We start from the raw sequence: 19,163 nt of genomic DNA, 5'->3' as shown, positions 1-19,163 counted from the left end.
ACAATAGCTTGGCCATGATCGTGCAATTCCTTGTGCAAATGGATGACTATAGGGTCACCTTGGGGCACATTTGCTCGGCTTTGCCATGCCGAAGAGGTGTCGGCCATTTCATCAAGTACATCACATGCCTCTTGGTAAGAAAGTTTCATAAAGTTTCCTCCATCCAATTGGTTCACAATGCATTGATTCGTGGTGTTGATGCCCCGATAAAAGGTTTGTTGAATTATAGCCTCAGTCATGTCGTTATTAGGGCACTCTTTCACCATTGTTCTATATCTTTCTCATATCTCGTGCAAAGGATCCGTTGGCTATTGCTTGAAGGCTAGAATTTCATCCCGAAGAGCCGTCATATGACTTAGAGTAAAGAACTTGGCAATACATTTATCCGCCAATTCATCCCATGTTGTAATAGAATGATTGGGGAGACTTTATAACCAATCCAATGCTTTACCCCGAAGAGAGAACGGGAAAAGCCTCAATTTCAATGCATCCTCGGACACATTTGTCTTCTTATTACCCCAGCATGTATCTACGAACCCCTTCAAGTGCTTGTAGGCATTTTGATCGGAGGCGCCCGTGAAATACCCTCTTTTCTCGAGCAAGGTCAACATAACATTTGTGATTTGAAAGTTCCCCGTTCGGATTCGGGGAGGTACAATAGCACTGGCGTATCCTTGATTTGGTAAAACTCTGGGAGCCACTCTCGGCGGTTACGGAGGAGGGTCTGGAATATTGTTGTTCTCATTTGCATTTATATTGGCATTTCGGCCCCTCCGTGGAACTTGAGGTAATACCTCATCTTGTTCTAGATCCTCTACCTTCTCCCCTGCTATCACATTGCCGAGAGGGTCATTTGCATTAAGAGCCATTTGTACCTGATTGATCGACACAAATAGAATTAGTAAACAAGAAGGAAAGAGAAGCCAAACATAAAACTAACTAAACAGATAGTCAACATCATAAGCTCCCCAGCAACGGCGCCAAAAAGTGATCGCTGCCAACTCAACGCTACACTAAGGTAGGAAGAGCGGGTCGCATAGCTTTTACCCGATATGAAGGCCGGGATCGAATTCCTCAGGGAGCTAGTAGTGGAGTTGGATTGTTTGTCTATCCTAGAGATGTGTTTGTACTCCTAATGTCACTTCAAACTTTTTTGGGTTTTCAAATTATAACTATTTTTGTAAAACTATTGATTAACACTAAATTATGCTACGAGAATATTGCTAAGTTGTATCTAATGGGAAGAAGGGCACTAGGGTCGTAACACTACCTAGGTGGCTAATTGACGGGTAGATGTTACTAAGGTTCGATTGACATAATTAGGGCTTATGTTATAACCGTTGCACAATTTTACTCACTCTCACACCTCTCGGTAGAGAAACTGACTTTGCCCAATTGACTCTCTCGAGACCAAATGGGTAGGCAAATTAGACCAAACAACTAGGGTTCAAGTAGGGTAATTAATCTCTCGAGGTTTAACCTGTTAATTGAGACTATCATTTCTCATGAGTCCATCCCAATTCCTTGTTGGGTCAATTTTGGGGTTATAGACTCTCTTTCTCAAGAAGAGTTAAACCTACAAAGCATGAATCAGTGTTTGCAACCACCAATTCTAGATTAAAACATAAAATCAACCCAAAGAGCAAACACCCATAGTCAATCTAACACTAGATGGCAACACCCATCAATTACCCACACTAGGGTTGAGCCACAACCCTAGCTAATGGGTTTAGCTACTCATGCTAGATAAAGAAATTGAAGAAATAGATGAAGAACTAAGCATATTAATTAATTGCTAAAATTAAATTGCAAGAATTTATCGTAAATGTAAAGCAAAAGTGCCAAAAATGGCTACAAAATGCGTTCTCACGAGTGCAGCTCTCTACTGATGTATCTGATTACCTAAAAAATGGTAAAAATATTCTATTTATACTAGGCTGGAAAAATGGACAAAAATACCCCTGCAGGGTCAGTGCGGGCCGCATTAAATGGACCACGGCCGCACTGGGATTACTTCTGCTTCTCTGAACTTGGACTCCACAGACCCCGTAGAACGAACCGCGACCGCGGAGGGAGCTGGCGCGGTCCGCGCAACCACGACCGTGGACCGCATGGCACTGGCTTTGCAAACTTCATCTCTCTGAATCTCATGACCGCGGACCGCACAAAAGAGTAGTGCGGTCGCGGAGCCTTCACCGCGGTCCACGAGATGTGTACCGCGACAGCGCTTCTTCTAGCCGGATTCACCAACTCTCTGAACCACTTAGTGCGACCGCATTCCACTTTGCGCGGTCCGCACTAGGCCTTTTTTTCTTATATTTCTTGGTCTTTGATACTTGAGCAGGTTTCACTCCTTTTTTAGCCGATCTTTGACATTCCTTCACTTTGTCGATCAAACCTGCGATCAAGCACAACTTGTGAGCCTTTTAGGAATATTTTGTAACAATATATGATCAAAGCATAGGCAAGTAAGAGCATAAAACATGTTAAAATCCTAACTTATCAGTGCCGAGATAGTGAGGCCATGACAGCTTGGTAGTAATATATTGCTGGTTCTAGATCTATAGGAAACTAAAAAAATTTGGCTAAGAAATCCCCACAGACGACCCAAAATTGTTTAACCAAAAAAGTGTTAAACCTTTAGTTAAACTAATTAATAGAGAGATAGAAGGTTAATCTTAGCCTAACATACTTAACTCTAGATCCAAACATATTGAGTACTAAAATCGAAGAAGAACAAGCTCGAGTAATATTTCTTAAGGACATTATCATACATCAAATGTAAATTATAAGCTTATATCTTTGACAGGTTTGCACCATAATCGTAAAAGCATAGAAGAAGAAGAGAGAAAGTTGTTGATGACTAAGAAATCTCCCCTTGTTGATTCCATAGTGATGACTGTAAAAATTGTAGCCAGATCTGGGCTCAGATGCCCTTTTAACGATCTCCCGCCTCTCTATATATATTAACAATTTTTCCTTTTATCCAATGGTCTTTGACCGACGTGCTTTCTCATGACTGTATCCTTCATTACTTTCCCAAACATTACACTTGTTTTGCGATATAAGCTTTCTGACGGCTTGATTTCGGCAATGATCGTGATACTCGTCGTCGTTACGCCTCGTGGGCATGACCATGACTGAGTCGACCTTTTACCGTTCCCTTTAATGATAACCATCTGGTAGTCAAATTTTGACCCATACAGCATTGATGCCCAAGTATCAGCTAGTCCAAATAGTAGCCCATACATGAATAGATGTATCTGCATATTAGACAACAAAGATAAACGTTCTTTTTAATTCAAACATAAAACGTACAAAAATTAATTAGGAGTAATTTTTTTTTTGTATCTTTACACAAATTGTCGGTCATTTTACTCTTTCTAACCATATACATAGATTATACATTGATTATAAACAACTACATATATAGTACATAAGTTATGCATATATTATACCTCCATTACGGCTATTTGGTTTAATTTTTCATATTTTTTAAACTCGGTGTTCTCTATTTTTCCGGTTTAATTCCTTCTCATGCTACTGTTTCCTAGACATACTTTAAATATTTTTCTTATAAATTAACATTGTGATTCAGATTCTTCTAGCTTGTTTCTAGATACATATTATCTAAAATTATTGACAGCCATGCTCATAACCTCATCATTATTGGGATTTAGATGTATTATTCTTTTTATTTTATATAAAAAGTGTTTGACTGAAACTGTACAAAAGAAAGAATGAAAAAATTGATACTTAACCTAAATATAATATTGTACTAGTATAACATAATGAAAGTACCCTTATAAGTATCATGTTCATTCCACTCTATTTCATGTCTTTTGGTCTGTTTCAGAAAGACTACACCTTTTTATATTTAAAATTCATTAATTTTAAAATTTTCATGTTTCCCTCAATTGTAACATGTTTTTATTATAGATACAAAAAGAATATCAAATAGAGTGGAGTACGGATAAAATGATTCCTAATTATGTAAATCTTATTTCAAACAAATGAAAAAAATGTATCACATACATAATAATGATTTGATCCTATTCTAAACCCATCATTGTTTAGAAAAAGAGGAAGTACTGCAAAATAACAGTTCATGAAAGATTATACGCAATCGAGCAAAAGAAAGGCAATCTAGACTCTACATTAAATCATAGGGAACTAAATCTTCTGCAAGCAATTCAATTACATAAATGATAGTACATCCTTTTCAGGAAAGGAAAAACTCAAGTTCAAACATTAGTAATTGGTAAGCAGATAAATATGAGTTATCACATATTAAAAGTTCATTAATAGTATAAAAAATTTATACTTCAATTATAAGGTAAATTTCATAAATGGTCATATAACTATAATTTTTTTATATCTAAAGTCATGTAACTATGTTTTCTTACACAAAAATCATAAAATTTTCACTAAATCGCACTAAAATCATAATGACCGAAAAATAATTTTTTCTTGTTCCATAATTTTTTTCCAGGTTAATAAATAATCCAATTAAAATAAGAATGGCCCAACCGAAAGCAACATCCCTATACATAAATTAAAATAATACTAAAAGTGAATCATTCTCCAAAAATGCACGATACTTGTATTTTTATTTTTTAAAAATTTTCATTCAAATTTATAGCATTATTTTTCCAAGAGCTCTCTGATTATCCATACATTTTATCTCTTTCTATTTTTATTGTCAGAATCTCATGCAAAATACTCCAAATCGATTATGTTAGATAGATAGTAGGTGGTTATAATATATAAATATATATATATGTGTGTGTGTGACCTTATTTTTTTTTCATTGGAGCATTTTGCATATGATTCTCACTAAAACAAAAAGAAAAAGAAATAAAAGATATGAACAATCAGAGAGCTCTTGATATAACGAAAATCTTAAAAATCAAAATCAAAAATAGAAGTACCGTGTATTTTGAGAGAAGGATTCAAATTTAGTATTATTTTAATTTATATATATGGGTATTGGATTAGGTCATTTCTATTTTAATGTGGTTATTATTTATTAGATAAAAAAATGGAATAAGAAAATAGAAAAGTTATATTTTTCGGCCACTATGATTTTTGTGTGAGTTAGTGAAAGTTTTATGATTTTTATGTAAGACAATATAGTTATATGACTTTGGTGAAAAAAAAGTCATAGTTATGTGACTATTTATGAAATTTACCCTCAATTATACAGGAGTATAACTTGTTCTTTTTTTTAACTCGATGAGAAAATTAAAGTATAGCACTCCACCTTAGATGGCTTCATAGGCTCAGGAATGACGAAAAGTGGAGCAGAGAAGATCAACCCTGTCCACATTTCAGGCTCCGACTGAAAATACATAAGCAAAGTAGCAAACCGACCCATAGATTCCCAAAACAAAAACGCAGGCAAATCCTTATACTCTTCACTACTCCGCACACTCTTTAAAAAAACACAAAGAAGCAGCAACAATCTTGTTCAAATTACCAATGTAACACCTTATTCTATCAGAACGAGCATGACCTAATAAATCTGCAGCAAAAATAGCATAACCCCACGTACCGTAATTAATGCAAATTTTCTGAAATAGCCAACATGTGTCTGAACCATAGCCATGGGTCATGAAAACAGTTGCTTTGATAGGTTGGTTAGTTTTGTAAAGTGGGAGAAATGATTGTGTGAATATTTTGCCATTGGGTATATTGAAATAGGATTTGGAGTTGATTATACCGACGGAAGTGTAGTATTCTTCCTCCGGCATGTCACCCCAGAAGTTTGGAGATTCCGATGGCATTTTGAGTATGTTTTTGTTTTGTGGAATGGTGGTTTTATAAGTAGTTGGAAAAAGGTGGTTGGTGATCTATTATGATGTTTCGAATGTGTGTGTTATTCTAGAAGAGCTTAAGTTATACTATATAATGATAGTATAATATTTTTTACATTTGTATATGGTAGAAATCGGGGCTACGCGATTTCATCCTTTGATCAAAAAAGAGATACCGCATCAAAAGACCAGGACGTGGAGTCCGAGATCGGAGTTTCCTCCCAAGATCGAGGTCGACATCACTAACCGAGGTCAGAAGAGGGCATACTTCAAAATGATGCCAATATTATTTAATAATGGAAAGAGCGAGATATCTGCAATAGATCGAAGATCGTGGCGTGAATTTCGGAATGGACTGATCTTCAGCAGTTTATTAGTTGTCAAATATGATTTCCTACTATAATTAGAAGTGTACCTTGTATAGATCTCCTCTATTATATAAAGAGGGATCCCATTCATTTGTAACATTCATTGTTCACTGATAAGAATATATACACTCATTACTTTTTTTGCTATTTCGCTTATTGTTCATCAGAGTTGCTTTAACATTTGCTATTCTTATTATCACACATCGAGACGACCACAAGTCGAGGTCAAAATTTCGCTACCATACTAGATTGATTTATCTATTTAATTCCTTGTTTATCAATTGGTATTGGATTGGATCACATATCCTTAAAACCATAAAATAAGTTTAATGGTTACTCGAATTTTAGGGTAAACAGTTTGGTGTCCACCGTGGGACTAAGGATAATAGGGATTGTTCGGTACTGATTATGATAACACATATTATTTCAGGCTTGTTCTTGTCAAGTATTTTTGCTTTCAGGTTAAAACATGTCAAACTCACAAAATGCATCCACACATGGTGACGATGGCCTCGGGTTTCACACGGTAAACGGTAATGTAATTGCTCCAGGAGCTGGGGTACCAGCAGCTAACCTCGGGGGAGCATCGATTGCCGACCCAGTCGATGTCAGTTTGCACATTGCTTTAAATTCGGATCTAGGTACGGACCCCGAAGGGAGTGTGCACAGGGAGGACCGATATGGTGGCCAAGGTACACAGGGCATAGGAGACGGAGGAGTTAGTCTCTAGGTGATATTCGAGATGCTACAGGCTCAGCAGGTCGCTATTGCTCAGCATCAAAATCAACATAGAACTCCGAGTGGGGTTGAGCCGGAAATCACTCGCCATACAGAGCCAGTGCCGGAAAGGTCGAATGGTAATTTGATCGGGGACCGAACCTACAGTAATGAAAATGCTCGAGCTCACCAATAGAATCGAGTCAGGAGAGAAGAAAATCGAAGCTAATGATAAAAAAGTGAAGACATACAACTCTCGTGTTGATCAGATACCGGGGGCACCACCAATCTTGAAAAGGATGGATTCGAAGAAGTTTGTACAAAAGTCATTTCCACAAAGTACGGCTCTGAAGCCTATTCCAAAGAAGTTTCGTATGCCAGACATACCCAAATATAATTGGACCATATATCCCAATGAACATGTTAATTCATATACATGCCCTATCAAGGGTAACGATTCAGAAAATGATGAGATCGAATCTGTGCTGCTGAAAAAGTTCGGAGAGACCCTTTCAAAGGGAGCAATGATTTGGTATCACAACCTGCCTCCAAATTCCATCGACTCATTTGCCATGTTAGTTGATTCTTTCGTAAAGGCACACGCCGAAGCCATAAAGTTGCAACAAGAAAATTGAACCTTTTCAAGGTAAGACAAAGGGATAACAAAATGTTAAGGGAGTTCGTATCCCGATTTCAAATGGAACGCATGGAGTTACCACCGGTCATAGATGATTGGGCCGTTCAAGCTTTCACCCAAGGGTTGAACGAGCGGAGTTCGATAGCATCACATCAGTTGAAACAAAATTTGATCGAGTATCCAGTTGTACATCCAAATAGGTCGGTAGTTGGAACTTAGAGGGACGTCGATAGGGAGCCAAGGTCGAACAGGGAACGATATCAACCATATACCGCAGATCGAAGGACCAATAGTTTAGGACGGAATTCCGCCCGGAATGATTAAAGAAGTGATCGAGGACAGAATTCTCGGGGACTTATGAGCAAAAGTGGTTTTGATAAGCATGTTGATCCCATAGAGGCACCCCGGCTATCGGAATATAACTTTAGCATCGACGCATTAGGAATTGTATCAGCAATCGGAAGGATCAAAGATACTAAGTGGCCCAGACCCATACGAACCGATCCTTCCCAAAGAAATCCAAAATTGATGTACAAGTATCATGGCACGCATGGTCACATGACCGAGGATTGCAGGCAATTAAGGGATGAGGTAGCCCGTCTATTCAATGAGGGCCATCTTCGAGAGTTTCTCAGCATTCTGGCCAAGAATCATTTCAGAGAAAGGGACGCCAACAGGAAAAATGAATAGGAGAAACCCCAACATGCCATTCCTATGATCGTTGGAGGGGTCGACATTCCACAAGGACCCATATTCAAATGCACTAAGGTATCAATCAGTAGGGAAAAACGAACCCGAGATTATGTGCCGAAGGCTCCTTATCATTCCACAACGAAAAAGTAGAGGGCATTTCTCAGCCCCACAATGACGCTCTGGTAATTTCTATCTTATTAAATAAAGTTCAAGTTAAGCGTGTTCTAGTGGATCCAGGTAGCTTGGTGAATATCATCCGATCGAGGGTCGTGGAGCAGCTCGGCCTACAAGATCAAATCATGCTCGCAACTCAGGTCTTAAATGGCTTCAATATGGCCAGTGAAACAACTAAAAGGGAGATTATTCTACTGGTGAATGTGGTTGGAACCATTCAATTTACCAAGTTCCACGTGATCGAGGGCGACAGGAGGTACAATGCCCTGCTCGGAAGACCTTGGATGCACAACATGAGGGTAGTCCCCTCGACTCTCCACCAAATGATGAAATTCCCGGCGACGGACAGTGTAAAAATAGTATGCAGGGAGAAGCACGCTGCAAAGGAAATGTTTGCGGTTGATGAGGTAACGTCGATATCGACGTTATCAACCTAGGAAAGGTCGAGCATCAAAGGTAAATAGGAAGCCAAATAGCAATCACAGCCACCAGCCTCGACTGAATCGGGGAAGCAAGGGATAGAAGAAGAAGAAGAAGAGGAGGATTTTCTAACTCCTTGAACCTGTATTGTTCTCGAAGATACGAACGCCACCCAATCAACTGTCGAAGAGCTGGAAGAGGTTATATTGATCGAGTACTTGCCCTGAGCAAAAGGTATACCCGGGAACGGGATTAACCCCCCAACTCAAGAAAAAGCTTATTCAATTTCTTATTGATAACATAGATTGTTTTGCTTGGTCCCATTTAGACATGACAGGAATCCCATCGGAGATAACGAGGCATCGGCTAAGCCTTGACCCTAGGTTCAAATCGGTGAAACAAAAAAAGAAGGCCCCAGTCCAAGGTAAAGCACACATTCATAAAGGACGAGGTAACTAAACTTCTCAAAATAGGGTCCATTCGGGAGGTAAAATATCCCGAATGGTTAGCCAATGTAGTCATAGTCCCTAAAAAAGGGAATAAACTTAGAATGTGTGTAGATTATAAAGATTTAAGCAATGCATGCCCTAAATATTCTTTTTCACTTCCTAACATCGATCTCATGATAGACATCACGGCTGGCCACGAGATCCTTACCTTTCTCGATGCCTATTCCGGGTACAATCATATTAAAATGAACCCGGAAGACCAGGAAAAGACTTCATTTATCCCCAAATATGGAACATATTGTTATAATGTAATGCCCTTCGGGCTAAAAAATGCAGGAGCTACTTACCAACACCTAGTAAATAAAATGTCCGAAGAACAAATAGGTAAGTCAATGGAAGTTTATATGGATGACTGATAAGTTAGGATTTTAAAGTGTTTATATCCCTACTTGCCTAGGCTTTGAGTATAAATTGATACAAAAACAGTCCCAAAATGCTCACAAGTTGTGCTTGATTGCAGGGTTGATTGATAAAGTGACGAAATGTCAAAGATCGGCTCAAAAAGGAGTGAAACCTGCTCAAGTATCAAAGACCAAGAGAAGTGAAGAAAAAGGGGCCTAGTGCGGACCGCGTAACAATGACCACGGCCGCACTAGGAGGTTCAGAGACTGGACATTTTCAAGCTTAAGGTCACGTGGCCGCGGTAGAATTCACACGGCCCGCGGAGAAGCTTCGCGGCCGCACTCCTGCTCTGTGCAGTCCACGTTCATAGGGTTCAGCAAAGAGTATTTATCCTCACGCGGTCCGCGGTCACGTCTGTGCGGACTGCGCCAGTTGCCTTCGCGGCTGCGGTACACTCCCACGCGGTCCGCATCCCCCAGTTCAAGTCATCAAACAACTGAATCCCAAGAGCCAGTGCGGCCGCGGTCCATTTTGTGCGGCCCGCACTGACCCCACAGGGATATTTTTGTCCAATTTTTCCAGCCTAGTATAAATAGAATATTTTACTATTTTTTCAAGAGGGCAGTCAGATCTGAGAACAGAAGAACAGTTGCGCTTGGTGTTGTAGTCATTTTTTGGCATATTTGCTTCTCATTAATAATAGATTATTGTAGTTTCTTCTTAGTAATTAATTAATATGTGTAGTTCTTCATCTATTTCTTCAGTTTCTTCTTTAATTATGTGTAGTTAAACCCATTAGCTAGGGTTGTGGCTCAACCCTAGTGTGGGTAACTAATGGATGTCATCTAGGGTTAGATTGACTATGGGTATTTGTTATCTGAGTTAATTTTATGATTTAATTTAGAATTTGTGGTTGCAAACACTGATTCAAGCTTTGTGGGTTTAACTCTTCTTGAGAAAGAGAGTTTATGATCTCAAAATTGACCCAACAAGGAATTGGGATGGACTCATGAGAAATGATAGTCCCAATTAATGGGTTAAATCTCGAGAGAGTAATCACCCTACTTGAACCCTAGTTGCTTGGTCTAATTTGCCAACCCAATTGGTCTCGAAAGAGTCAATTGGGCAAAATCACTCTCTCTAACGAGAAGTGTGAGAGTGGGTAAAATTGTGCAACGGTTATAGCATAAGCCCCAAATAAGTCAATCGAACCTAAGTAACATCTACCCGTCAATTACCCACCAAGGTAATGCCACAACCCTAGTGCTCTGCCTTCCCATTAATTACAACTTAGCAATATTCTCCTAGCATAATCTAGCTTTAATCCGTAGTTTTATAATAGTAGTTATAAATACAAAAATTCAAAAGATGCTTGAAATGACATTAGAAGCACAACCGCAACTCTAGGCTAGACAGAAAATACAACTCCACTACTAGCTCCCTGTGGAAATTCGATCCCGGACCTCTATTAGGGTAAAAAATATTGTGATCCGCTCTTCCTACCATAGTGTAGTGTCGTGTCGGCAGCGATAAACTTTTTGGCGCCGTTTCTGGGGAGCTTACGGTGTTGACTATCTGTTTAGTTAGTTTTGTGTTTTGCTTCTTTCCTTCTTGTTTACTAATTTTGTTTATGTCGATCAATCAGGTCCAATGGCTCTTAATGCAAATGACCCTCTCGGCAATGTGATAGTGGGGGAGGAGTAGAGGATCTAGAACCAGATGAGGTCTTACCTCAAGTTCCACGGAGAGGCCGACATGTCAATGTAAATGCAAATGAGAACAACAATATTCCAGACCCTCCTCCGGCACCACCGAGAGTGGCTCCCAGAGTTTTACCAAATCAAGGATACACCAGTGCTATTGTTCCTCCCCGAATCTGGGCGGGGAACTTTCAAATCACAAATGTTATGCTGACCTTGCTCGAGTAAAGAGGGTATTTCACGGGTGCCTCCGATCAAAATGCCTACAAGAACTTGAAGGGGTTCGTGTCCGAGGATGCGTTGAGATTGAGGCTTTTTCCGTTCTCTCTTCGGGGTAAGGCATTGGATTGGTTAGAAAGGCTCCCCAATCATTCTATTACAACATGGGATGAATTGGTGGACAAATTTATTTCCAAGTTCTTTTCTCCAAGTCATATGGCAGCTCTTTGGGATGAAATTCTAGCTTTCAAGAAAGAGCCAACGGAACCTTTGCACGAGATATGGGAAAGATATAGAACAATGGTGAAAGAGTGCCCTAATAACGACATGACCGAGGCTATGATTCAACAAACCTTTTATCGGGGCATCAACACCACGAATCAATGTATTGTGAACCAATTGGCTGGAGGGAACTTTATGAAACTTTCTTACCAAGAGGCATGTGATGTACTTGATGAAATGGCTGATACCTCTTTGGCATGGAAAAGCCGAGCAAATGCACCTCAAGGTGACCCCACGGTCATCTATTTGCACAAGGAATTGCACAATCATGTCCAAGCCATCGCCGAGCTTACAACAACTATGAATCAATTGGCAAAGGCGCAATTGCAACAAGTCCAAAACCCGCGCCAAGTCAATGCAATGGAAGGTGTTTCTATGTTGAAAAGGAGGCAAAGAGGACAACAACCTCAAGGTAATTGTGAACAATATGACAACAACAATGATGGTGGTGGTTATTCAAATGAGTGCTATGATGATCAAAGCGAAGAGGTCCAATATGTCAACAACTACCAAGGGAATAGAGGTAACTTTTCAAATCAACAATGGCGTCCTCAAGGAAATTGGGGCAATCAACAACAAGGCGGAGGTAATTGGAATAACAACAACCAAAACAACAATTGGGGTAATCAAAGCAACCAAGGAAATTGGAATGGTAGTAACAATAATTGGGGCAACAACAATAATCAAGGAGGGTAGAACAATAACGGGAACCAAGGCAACCAGGGGCAAGGCTTTCAAAGGCCCCCCATGTACCAACAACCGAACAATCCACCCCCCTTTCCTTCTCAAGGTCCGAGTTTGTCTGGAAGTGATATGGGGAGAATTGAAAGCATGTTCGAGCAAATGATGAAAAAGAACCAAGATTCCGAGGCCCAATTATCTTTACATAACATGTCTATCCGGAACTTGGAGGTGCAATTAGGCCAAATCTCTCAAGCATTGAATAATCGTCCCAAAGGTGCGCTACCAAGTGTTACGGTGGTGAATCCGAAGGGTGGTAATAATAATCATGTGATGGCAAAAGCAAGTTATGAATGAAGATGTTGAGTTGCGGGATGATGATGTACCTTTGATTGTTGATTATGTGGTTAATCAAAATGCGAACAATGATGTGCGGATTGATATTAATGATGAGATCGAGGTAGAGACTCAAGATGCTGTGAACCCGTCTAGGGAACACGTGATTGACATGCCTAAGCCGGTTGTACAAAAAGCCAAGGCACCTTTACCTAGGCCACCTCTACCTTATCCTCAACGGCTAGCAAAGCAAAATAGTGACAATCAATTCAAAAAATTCATTGACATTATGAAAAGCCTCACAATCAATGTCCCTTTGGTTGAGGCACTAAGAAAATGTCGGGGTATGCAAAGTTCATGAAAGATTCAGTTACAAAGAAGAGGTTGATGGAGTGTGAAACAATTAAGATGACTCATCAAGTGAGTGCCATAGTGCATTCAATGGCACCCAAGCTTGAGGATCCCGGAGCTTTTACTATCCCATGTACTATCGGAAGTGCGGATTTTGCTAAAGCCCTTTGTGACTTGGGGGCTAGTATTAATTTGATGCCGTACTCGGTCTTCAAGACTTTGGAAATTGGGCAACCTCGACCTACCTCAATGAGACTTCAAATGGATGATTGATCGATGAAGCGAACCTTGGGCATAATCGATGATGTTCTTGTCCGTGTTGATAAATTCATATTGCTGGCCGAATTTGTCATATTAGATTGTGAGGTGGATTTTGAAGTGCCGATTATTCTTGGAAGACCTTTCCTAGCTACGGGGAAGGAATTAGTTGATGTTGAAGCGGGTGAGTTGACATTCCGAGTAGGAGATGAGAATGTGGTATTCCATGTTTGCAAATCAATGAGACAATCAAATAGCACGGAGGTGTGTTCTTTTGTGGACATTGTCACAGTCGTGATAGTAGATGACACAAGTTCCATGATCAATGTTGAAGATCTTCTTGAGGCCGTGTTTTCTTAACATGGATATCAATGATGATGCTAGTAGAGTGGAGTGAGTGAATGCATTGCATGGTATTGGTTCATATTCTTATGAGCCTAGAAGGCTATCTTTAGATCTTGAAAACCATAAAACTCCACCAACGAAGCCATCGATTGAGGAGCCACCGGTGTTGGAGTGGAAGCCACTTCCTCCACACATCAAGTATAAATTCTTGGGTTCAAATTCTACTTTACCTGTCATTCTTTCTTCTTGCCTTACTAACATGCAGGTTAAGGCCACCTTGGCGGTTCTTCAAAGGCGAAAGAGGGCAATCGGATGGACTCTAGCTGATATTCGGGGTATAAGCCCCACCTTTTGCATGCATAAAATCATATTGGAGGAGGATGCAAGGCCTTAACTTGAGCATCAAAGAAGACTAAATGAGGCTATGCAAGAAGTAGTAAAGAAAGAGGTTATCAAGTGGCTTGACGCAGGTGTGGTTTATCCCATTTCTGACAGTTCATGGACTTCTCTGGTGCAATGTGTACCGAAAAAAGGTGGAATGACTATGGTGACCAACGACAACAATGAGCTTATTTCGACTCGGACAGTGACGGGTTGGAGAGTTTGCATAGATTACCGGAAGCTGAACAAGGTGACTAGAAAAGATCATTTCCCATTGTCATTTCTTGACCAAATGCTTGATCGTCTTGCGGGCCGGGCTTTCTATTGTTTTTTGGATGGTTACTCGGGGTACAATCAAATTCTCATTGCCCCGGAGAACCAAGAGAAGATGACTTTCACATGTCCTTATGGCACATTCCCTTTCTCCAGAATGCCATTTTGATTATGTAATGCTCCGGCGACCTTCCAACGTTGCATGATGGCTATTTTCACCGACATGGTGGAGGATATCTTGGAGGTCTTCATGGATGATTTTAGCATGGTTGGGGATTCTTTTGAGGAGTGCTTGGTAAACTTGGATAGAGTGTTGGCCCGGTGTGAAGATACCAACCCTGTTCTAAACTGGGAAAAGTGCCATTTTATGGTAGAAGAGGGTATAGTGTTGGGTCACAAGATCTCGAAGCGAGGAATTGAAGTTGATAAGGCCAAGATCGAGGTTATTTCAAGGCTTCCTCCCCATACTTCTATCAAAGGGGTGAGGAGTTTTCTTGGGCACGCGGGTTTCTATCGGAGGTTCATCAAAGATTTTTCTAAGGTAGTTAACCCATTGTGGAGATTGCTAGAGAAAGATGCCAAGTTTGTTTTTGACGAGAAATGCATGGAGGCTTTTGAGCTCCTTATACAAAAGTTGACAACTACCCTCATCATCACCGCACCAAATTGGAGCTTACCATTCGAGCTCATGTGCGACGCGAGTGATGTTGCGGTGGGGGCGGTTTTAGGCCAAAGGATCAACAAGATGTTCCATCAGGTGTACAACTCAAGTAAGACCATGAATGAGGCTCAAAGAAACTACACAGTCACCGAAAAAGAGTTGTTGGCTATTGTTTTTGCTATGGAAAAGTTATGTCCTTACCTTATGGGGGCTAAAGTTATTGTGCACACCGACCATGCTGCCCTTAGGTATTTGATGACCAAGAAAGATTCAAAAGCAAGATTGATGAGATGGGCTCTTCTCCTTCAAGAGTTTGATTTAGAAATTATTGACCGGAAGGGTAGCGAGAATCAAGTGGCGGACCACTTGTCCCGTTTGGAGTAGGAGGGGAGGCCTTGTGACGGCCTTGAGATCAATGATACATTTCCCGACGAGCAACTCCTTGCGGTGTCAATGAGTGGAATACCATGGTTCGTCGATATTGCAAACTATCTTGTTACTGGAATCATCCTGTGTGAGCTCTCTTCTAACCAAAGGAAGAAGCTCAAATGGGATAGCTTGGATTATTATTGGGACGAGCCCTATTTGTTTAAGATTTGCACTGATGGTGTGATTCGACGATGTATCCCGGAAGAGGAGCAATTGGGTATTTAGAAGCTTGCCATTCCTCACCCTATGGTGGCCATCATGGCGGGGCGAGAACGGCTTCTAAAGTGCTTAGTTGCGGATTTTATTGGCCTACTTTGTTTAAAGATGCCGGTGATGTGGTCAAAAGATGTGATGAATGCCAACGAGCCGGTGGAATTTCAAAAAGGGATGAAATTCCCCTCAATACAATTCTCGAGGTAGACATTTTTTATGTTTGGGGCATCGACTTCATGGGTCCTTTCGTGAGCTCTTGTGGAAACACTTACATTCTGGTGGCGGTAGATTATGTCTCCAAGTGGGTTGAAGTCGTGGCTTTGACCAACAATGAAGCCCAGTGTGTTGTGGCATTTCTTAAAAAGAGTATCTTCACGAGGTTTGGCACTCCCCGTGCTATCATTAGTGATGGGGGATCTCACTTTTGCAACAAAGCTTTTGATTCATTGCTAGCCAAATATGGAGTTAATCACAAAGTAACCACCCCCTATCATCCTCAAGCTAGCGGTCAAGTGGAAGTCTCCAACCGAGAAATTAAGAGTATCTTGTCTAAAACTGTAAATGCAAATAGGACCGATTGGTCGAAAAAATTGGATGATGCTCTTTGGGCCTATCGGACAGCTCACAAGACTCCGATTGGTATGTCCCCGTACCGGTTGGTGTTTGGGAAAGCTTGTCATCTTCCGGTGAAATTGGAGCACAAGGCTATGTGGGCCTTGAGGAAGTTGAATTTAGAATGGGATGTTGCTGCAAATCTGAGGGTTGAACAACTTAATGATCTCGATGAGTTTAGATTCCATGCATACTCCAGCTCGTCCTTGTATAAGGATAAAATGAAGTACCTTTACGACAAATATGCTCGGGGCAAGGAGTTCAAAGTTGGGGATATGGTTCTCTTGTTTAATTCCCGGTTACGTCTGTTTCCGGGTAAGCTCAAGTCAAAGTGGAGTGGGCCATTTGAAGTTGTGTTCGTGACCCCGTTTGGTGCTCTTGATCTAAAAAACAAAAATGGTGAAGTCTTCAGAGTCAATGGTCACCGGGTCAAGCATTATCTCGGAAAGTTCGATGGCATCCACGTAGTGGCGCTTCTTCATCTAAAGTGATATGGTGGTAACATGCGTCGTGCTGCGACGTTAAATCAGGCGCTTCTTGGGAGGCAACCCATGTGTAGCTTAGGATTTTTTAGCTAACTATTTATGAGATGTTGCAGGGATTGTGTTGAAGTAGTGCAAAACAAAGTTGGAAAATGGCATAGTCTCTGAAGATTGCCAGCGCGGCCGCGGTACATTTTGTTGGTCCGCGCTGGCATGAGTCAAAAGGGGGGACTCTCTGAAGTTCTTACCGCGGCCGCGGTCAAGTTAGTGTGGTCCGCGGTGGGCTGACGCGGTCGCGGTACATGTTTGTGCAGTCCGCGTAGGTTTCATCATGAGGGGTCACACAAATAAACCCAGCGCGGTCCGTGGTCACTTTTGTGCGGCCGCGCTGGTAGGTAAGTACGGGTCCTACTGGGGCTCTATAAATAGAGACCAAGGGTCTCATTTTACCCTTTTTGCAAATTGGAAACCTAGAACCCTAATTCTACTGTTCATCCCCGTCCAAGACTGAGATTCTTGCTTGTGTGGATAGATTGCATTCATTCTTCATAATCCTGGTAACATTTCATGCATTTTTGATTATTACTCTTTTATTTTTATTTTAATTGCTTGCCAGTAGTCTGTAACTTCTTTGCCTTCACAATTGTCTTTGAATTGTTAGTCTAGGGTAGCTTCCATGTTAGTTTGAAACAACTAAGGATTGGGTACATGAGTAGGGACAAGTAGGGGTAAAAAGTTGAACAAAAATAGAACAAAAGCATGCAATCCCTAGCTTACTCACTGAACCTAACCTAGTGCGGCCCGCGGTCCGCGGTGCCCTAATGCGGTCCGCGTTATGCTTCCACGCGGTCCGTGATGCTTGAATGACTGAGGAACAAGTTGTGTCCAGCGCGGCCGCGGTAACTTTTGTGCGGTCCGCGCTGGCCCACCGCGGTCGCGACCCCATTTTGTGCAGACCGTAGAGTGAGATTCAGAGAAGACCCTTCCTGGGGTTTTGTTCAGTGCGGCCCGTAGTCGCCTTAGCGCGGTCTGCGATGCCTCCAATGCGACCGCATTCCTGATGGTGCGGTCTACGGTGCCTGGTTCTGCAGCAATGTCTACAACTTTCATTTTGCTTCTGCAATTTTAATTCAGTCACATGTTTCACTGCTCGTGCTTCAACTAACAATGTTAGATGTGTTTGTTTGCAGACAATGGTAAAACAATAAGGAAGAGGTGCTAAACAACCCGGCCGAGGTGACTCCTCCCGGGGAGGAAAAGGGAAACAAGTTAAACTCACTTCCCGACCTAAACTGAAAACAAGGAAACAAATTGTTATAGACGACCAATCAGGGAGTGAGTACGTACCCTCTCAGGACCTCTTTTCTGATTTAGGGCCAGCTACTGCAGTCCCGGCTTCACATACTGCCCACGCCCCATAACGTATACTTTTTGAGTCATCTGATGGCTCAGCAGAAGGAAGTGGTGAATACTCCACCTCCCCCACAGCTTCAGTATCTAGGGAGAGTGCATAAGGTGGGACTAATAGTGATAATGAGGTATTGGACAGTGGGGTGCCCCAGGTTGGGGGTGTTGAGAGAACTAGAAAACTTGAAGTTTGGGAAGATCGATTTGTTAGCCAGGTGGCGTTCCACAAATTTAGAGAATGGTGGCCGTCACGGAAGTTGATACTTGAGCGGAGCTTTATTGAGAAAGACCTTCTACCCCTAAACCCCAATGTGCATAGACAGTTCCAGGCTCGAGTGGGTTGGGAGTTCTTTAAAGACAATTGTTTGAAGGCAAATGAGCATATGGTTAAGGAGTTTTACAGCAATGTGGCTCATATCTTGAAAGGCACTAAAGTGACGAAAGTGATAAACAAAAATGTGGTTTTCACCTGGAAGGCGTTGAATGAGTATTTGGGGTTCATTGACGAAGATGAGTCCCTGTACAATGAAAAGTTAGCAATGGGCGAGGAGGTTCATCTGTGGTTAGCTTCGTACCTGGCAATCCTGGGTACGGTTCCGGAATAGTTACAAGCAGGGACCAAAATACTTCGGAAAACTTTCAACTTCGAGGTTAGAGGGTGGTTGACCTTTGTATGTAGTCGGCTCGACCCGACTACTCATGATCAGACTATTCCACTTGTCCGGGCGGTTCTTACTGCTTCTATTATGACAGGTTATCCTATCAATATGGGCAATGTGATGTCCCGCACCATTTCTGCAGTAGGGGTTGAGCATGACTGGAACTACCCTTTTCCCAGCACCCTTACTATGTATTTC

General features: G+C 41.3%; 1 pseudogene; it reads right to left on the bottom strand.

Annotated features, from left to right (window-relative positions):
* The window catches only part of LOC107825196 (caffeoylshikimate esterase-like), a 50,743-nt pseudogene extending 44,957 nt beyond the window's left edge, over nt 1-5,786 (bottom strand).
* Nucleotides 5,787-19,163: the final 13,377 nt, after the last annotated feature.

Source organism: Nicotiana tabacum, chromosome 20 (genome assembly GCF_000715075.1).
Source record: "Nicotiana tabacum cultivar K326 chromosome 20, ASM71507v2, whole genome shotgun sequence".
Taxonomy (NCBI): domain Eukaryota; kingdom Viridiplantae; phylum Streptophyta; class Magnoliopsida; order Solanales; family Solanaceae; genus Nicotiana; species Nicotiana tabacum.
The sequence above is the reverse complement of the archived record's forward strand: the minus strand, read 5'-3'. Positions and strand labels throughout refer to the sequence as shown.